Raw genomic sequence first — 6,645 nt, forward strand, 5'->3', positions numbered from 1 at the left:
GTCGATAATTGTCGAAATTAAGATTATAGTTAAGCTTGTATGTGGATTTAGAGTCATGCATGTAGAGACACTACACCATATATGGCCTATCGCAACCCCTCGCCTAAAGAATGTTACCCAATATGTTACCTTAGATGTGGTACTTATGAGCTAATTCAACATTGTGTTTTTTGTGTTACCTTAGCCAAAAACGTGGTGTTACATTAGCTAGAAAGTGTTGCAGCATACAACGTACTTGTCAAAGTGTTACCTTAGGGTATTGAAGTATAAATATAATATTTTCTAAGATTAAATATTAATTTAAACTTATTTTACAAGAATATAAGGTGATATATACAATACAAATTGAATAAATAAGGCACATGATTATATACAAATTTTATACATAATAAAATTAAAAAATTTAAACAGAAACTTTTTAATTAATAAATTTTAAAAGTATAAAATATGAATTTTAAAACTAATAACAAATTAAAAAAGATATAAAGTCCCCTCATTTTTGGACAAGCACTTATATATAAGTTATAAAAGTAAAAAGTATTAAAATATTTAAATATACGAATTGTAAATATAATAAAATACATATGATTAAAAATTATTTTCAAAAATATTTATTAGAATTTTATTTAATGAGTTAATAAAATTAGAAATATATGTAAATTATTAAACTTAATAGTTGGCAAACATTGAACTCGAGCGAGTAAATTATTAAATTTGGGACGCCCAAATTTTTACAGAATTTGAATTTTTCATATACACCGGTATCGATACCCTATTCATTCGATGGCCTCTTCATTAGACTTCTTCTCTCAGTCCCCTCTTGGCTAATCTGCTAATCTCTCTGGGCTTATTTCTCTATCGCCATCACTTTCTATCCCCTAATTAGAAGTTTATATTTCTAACTAGGGTTCAGTTAAATTGAGGATCTAGGCTTCAGTTCTTCACCCATCTTCATTAAGTTTTAATTTGGTTCAATTATTTACATATAATCCCTTAAATTCATCTAATATCTTTTGTCTTTGATTTCAGGTATTCTTTATTTGGGTTTGATGTTGAAGCTTTGTACCTTGTATTGACATATTTCCCCTATCGGCGTTAGACGTGCGACTACTCTTTCTTTCCCCCTGTATCTATGTGTTTTTACAAGATTATTTATTTCATATTCATTAGTTCTTGTACACTGATTCTTGATTAGAGCTCTTAGTTTTGGACTGAATTGAGAAATTTGAATTGTTTTATTAGTGTTGGGTTGAGGTTGAGAACTAATTAAGCCTTTACTTATAATGTGTGTGTACTTTGTTTTACTATCTTTTTGGCTAGAGTGACCAGTTATTTTGGCCCATAAGATTCATCTTCAGAAATTTAACAGAGATCTTTCTGCAATTTCCCCTTGAGGTTCTTATACGACATCAACTGGTATGTTTAGTAGATTCTTCCTATTGCACTATTAAAAACATTCATACAGCTAAACCTGTATTAATTAAGAGTTTCAAGATTGATTAATCATGGAGGAGAAGATTAATTATGAATAGGGTTCAAGCACTGAATCTGTGTTTAGTGGCTTTGGATCTTCCTCCGGTCTCAACACTCCTGCTGGCTCCGACTTGGATTTGATAGAGAGCAAGGAAGATGATTTCATGGCGGAGTTGACTTGAAAAATGGCTGAGAACATGCTTCTTGAAGATGATAACAAAACTTCCCTTGTTTCAGACAACACCGCTAATGTATCATATATTTCAACTTATAAGTCACTTATACAAGTACACGGTCATATTTCAGAATAAGTCCGATTTAGCCTACAAACCTTATAAATCTTGTCGGTTTTAATGGTACAAACACAATCTTAATAGTATAAATTGCGTCGGTTGTAAACACAATCCTAATAGTACAAATTACTCGTCTTATCTCGATAAATTTGAATAACTTATTACGCTGTAATTTGTACGCTAAATTAGTTTGTATTTAAATGAATGGTTGTACCTACATATCTCTGGCTAGATATACTAACAAGAAAGGTTATAAAACTGTTTTCATTTTCTTAATTTAGAAGTTTTGGAATATTAAGTGTCTTCTGATTATAGAATACTAGTAATATATTAATTTGGTATATTTGTACAGTGTTACCAAAATCAACTTCAAAAGAAGGCTCATTTTCAACACCAACCAAGAAACAGAGAATATGGGTATGCACATGCAAGAAGGCCGGGTTTTGTTAGTGCAGGACAAGCCGGGTCGGGTATGAGAGTGGTGTTTCTCGGGTCAAAAAACAGGTCATCGGGAACTGATGTTTTCTTGCCATCACAAGCTACCAATAATAGCAATATTATTAACTCAGCCTATGATCATCAGTATCGTAAATAACCAGGTATGTCATGCCATGTACTCTAATGTACTCCACCTATTTATTTTGAAATTTCTCAACTCTTAAATAATGTATTGTAGTTTGTTTTGTATCGTGTAATAGATTCTAATTAAGATTCTTTGACTTTAGAATCTAACTTTTTGATATTTTGTTTATTTTTGGTTGGGGTACTGAATTATTTGGTGTTTGAGATGTGACTTGTGTGACCCATCTTCCTCTATATTACTATACTATTGTATTTTCTATATTTTTCGTTTACATGAACCCCGGTGCTGCACATGCTACATTTACTATCTGTTTGGAATATTTTCGGCCGATGATTTTTTTAATTTCTGGTCCCTGTATGGAACCAAATCGATCATGTGATTCTCTTGATTAACATCCATAATTATTTATGCTTTTAATCGGTTGCATTACTCAATGCTACTGGAGTACTGGTTCTCAAATATTTTTATGCTTTTGTGAGATTTTTGCTCTTAAGAGCATTTGGTAGCTTTAGAGCATTTATACATTCGCTAGTTGCATAACCTAGTCAGTGGGGTACATAGAATTTTGAGGTGAGCACCCTAAACTATGCTGATAAAATAATTTCTTGTCACATTTCCAGTTTTACTTACTTTTCTGTTTATAGGAAATTTCACCAGCTGTGATTACCCAAGCCCCAAAGATTTTTGTCAATGGGTGATGGATGGGTATTCATCGTGATCTTGACATGTTGGTGAGAACTCTAAGGAGGATGAGGAGACGAGTACATATTCATATATTTTTATATATGAATTCTTTTTGTGAGTTGGATTAGCGATTGATGATGATCAGACATGCCTGTATACCAGTATTTAATGTATAAAAGATGGTTGGTGATGACTGACTTTTCTTTTTCCAAATGAACAGGTTGATGTCAATACTGAGGTTGGAGTAGTTTGAGATATTTGCTTGAAAAAACTTCGCATTTATACTGATTATGGTCATTGCAGTCGTCCACTATTCATAGTGGAGAAGCAAAGGCTTCTCATTAGAAGAAAAGACATTAAAGCATTGCAACAGAAGGTATAGATACTTGGTTGTAAAAATATTATGTTTCTTTTGTTATAATCATGCTAATATCTTTAACAATTGTTCATTTTTCCAGGAAAGCCCAGAAGATAGTGGATGGCATGATCTCGTAGCCAAGGGATTTATTGAGTACATCGATACAGAAGAGGAAGAAACTATTATAATTTATATGACCATTAATGTGTGTATACCTTATATTGTCCTGGTTTTAGAAAATCACCTATATCATATTCAAAGTTTTTTTTCAGTAACTTCAATTACTCTCTATATTGAATTCAGGAATAGAAGTGCAAGGGAAAATCCAGAGGAGGCTTATTCTGATACATATACTAACTGTGAAATCCATCCATCTTTAATTTTGGGTGTTTGTGCTTCTATTATACCCTTCCCTGACCACAATCAGGTAAGACGTCCAGGGCTGATGGATTTTTAGTAATATACTAATAAACTATTTTGTTCTGTGTGGTTTCTCATTTTTCTGACACCTCTCTTTATAGCTAAGCGAATGTATTTTTCAGGGAACAGAAAAGATGGGGACATAGACAAATAAGGGAAAGCCTTGATGTTGAATTTGATGAGAAAGTGAAGCAAATCCAAGCATAAGTTGATGAGCAGTAGCTTCTAGTATTATTTTTTAAGTTTATAATATTATGATAATGTAATGTAAAGAACGTGAATTAGTTTGTTTAGTTAAGAATATTGTTGTTGTCGTTTCATACTTTTAAATAGTAGTTTTTCATTTTGCTTTTTGTAAAATGTTACAGTAGTTTATTAAAGTGTTACAATAGCTTGATAAAATGTTTCAATAGTCAAGGTACATATGTTACAAAAGCTACTAAAGTGTTACCCTAGGTACATAATTGATATAAACAAAAAGTGGGACTCACATGCCACATCACCACTGTGGGTCCACATGCCATGTCAGTATAGAGGCTGCAAGCCAAGTCAGTATTGTGGGCCCTACAAATTCCACGTCAGCATGACATGTCATAATGCCACGTCATTATAGTGTGGGGCCCACATTGGGTCCCATTTATTAAAAAAAATTGTGCCATTTTAAGGTAACATATATTTAAGTTATAATAGACATGTTTTATGTTACATTAGGGGTCTAGGGTAACATAAATATACATGTTACAGTAGCGGGATCATATGTTACCTTAAACCCCTAAGGCAACATTGAAAAACTTATCTTTAAGAGAATGTTACCTTAGCTTAAAAGTGGGGCAAAAGCAACATATTTACCCACTAATGCAACATTTTTTTGGTGTTATAGTAGGCATTTTATGGTGTAGTGAGATAAGTGAATGCATGTAAGGATACTAGGAATTATTTGGTCTATTATTTGGATTTTGGTTCGAATTATGGGAATTTAAAAGAAAGGGTTGAATTGTTTCGATTCTAAGATTGTATAGTTGGTCGTTACGACTAAAGTATTGAGTTTTAAGTAAAGTATATAGTTTTATGTGTTATGTGAGTATGCTTGAGAATAAAGTTAAGCGTTAGAACAAATTGAGGTAATTATTAAACTTTTCGGGAATGTTGAGTGGGAATCTAATTAGGGTTTTGATTTTGGATTGTAGATCCGGATCGTGAAGGCATTCGGGCTAGGAAAGGGAAAGGTATTCTAGGTGGCAGTTGCTCAACCCTCGTAAAGTAGAAAAGTGAATTCAGGCAAGTAAATCTGTCTACTTGTATAAATTGATTTTAGAGAGGATATTGACGATGCCATGATAGAGTAATGATCTTTCATAACACTTGTGATAACCTGTTATTGATTTTTGAACCCTGGTATTGATACTTGTGCTATACCTGTCATTGATCCTTTGAAACACCCTGATACTGATCCTGTAATGACTTGATATGATTAGTGTTCAAATATTTATAACAACCCTGTTGATTCATATCCTGATTACTTGTTGTCTCCTATTGATACCTTGAATTCTCGTAAACCCTAAAAGAACCTTTATGAACTGCCTTGTGTATTGTTTGAGTAACCTAAGTCCTTCATTCTTTTGTATCCCTTATTATGTAATGATCCTTAGAAATGTTCTGATTCCCTAACTTGCGTACTTTGTTTATCATTTGATCAAGATCTTTACATTGATCTTTGCTTACCTTTGATTCATTCACTGTCTTTGAATTCTTGAATTGAACTTAATAATGATTTTCGACTTGAAAGAGTCTGAATGATTTCATATTCTTGGTAATGATAAAATGAACTTAGTCAAACCTTTCTTTTCCAACACAAGGTTTTCCAAATGAATTCCTGATGGACTGGATTGAGACGTAAGAGACTAGTGGGACTAGTCTAGTCATATAAGAGGCTAGTGCGGCTAGCCCAATTTAAGGCTGAAAGTATGTCATAGGTACCTTAACGACTAGATGGAGGTCGGTACGGGCTGATCACCCGTATTATTATTTATGAAAGTTAAAGTAGTCCAATCAAAGGTTCCCCGTCACTTTATAAAGAGTAATTATATACATTTCCTTAGCAATTGCTTCCTTGAAAATGAAATGATTTAAAATGAATTGAGATGAGTTGATTGTGTTATTGTTTAGCATATAGCTTTGAGAACCCTGATTCTTATCTCTGACATTGTTATTAATCATAAAATTGATTTCCAAAGTTGAATAGATTCTTGTTTTCCACTTGAAAGATTCATTGAGATCGTGCTATTAATTTGTGATGAATGTCGGCTTTCACCCTGTCATAATCCTTGATCCTTGAAAGCCCAAAACCCTTTTTCGATACCTTTGCTTACCCAAAGATAGAAATCTGCCACCTAGAGAATTAAAGTAGAATGCCATAAAAGTTATTTTGGATATTTGATATTGTTGCATCATAGAACTGTCATATAATTACTTGCTGAGCTTTTTGTGCTCATGTATTTTGCTTTGTTCTAACCATGTCAGTTACGCAAGAGGATGTCCATACTTAGGCGCACTGCTCGTAAGAGCGTACCTGGTGGCCCCTACCGTGTCGTAGGCTTCCAGATGCCAGAGCAGGTAGTACAGGATGTGTGAGCAAGTGTTGTAGTGGAAAGTTTGTAAGGATACAATGGGTTATCTTATTATATAAATTGATGCATGATTCCAAGTCGGAATCGATTATGTAAATTTAATATTATATTTTGGGTTGTAATAATACTTACTGGTTAGTAGTTATGTCTTGTCTCAAACTTATTCCTGTTTAGATCTTGTTTATAGTTAATCGGGGTTTATGCTTA

The 6,645-nt window shown here is 33.0% G+C and overlaps 1 long non-coding RNA gene across 10 annotated transcripts; it reads left to right on the top strand.

The window, feature by feature from the left end:
- Positions 1 to 732: 732 nt before the first annotated feature.
- LOC141666488 (uncharacterized) lies at positions 733 to 4,158 on the top strand. 10 transcript variants are annotated; one of them, XR_012552243.1, is made up of 8 exons: positions 733 to 1,101; positions 1,321 to 1,416; positions 1,495 to 2,365; positions 2,994 to 3,147; positions 3,254 to 3,409; positions 3,492 to 3,596; positions 3,695 to 3,818; positions 3,934 to 4,158. It is a non-coding gene; the product is annotated as an uncharacterized LOC141666488 (long non-coding RNA). The 10 variants fall into 10 exon arrangements; XR_012552244.1 differs by having other exon boundaries at positions 1,518 to 2,365; XR_012552245.1 differs by having other exon boundaries at positions 1,533 to 2,365.
- Positions 4,159 to 6,645: the final 2,487 nt, after the last annotated feature.

Source organism: Apium graveolens, chromosome 6 (assembly GCF_009905375.1).
Source record: "Apium graveolens cultivar Ventura chromosome 6, ASM990537v1, whole genome shotgun sequence".
NCBI lineage: Eukaryota > Viridiplantae > Streptophyta > Magnoliopsida > Apiales > Apiaceae > Apium > Apium graveolens.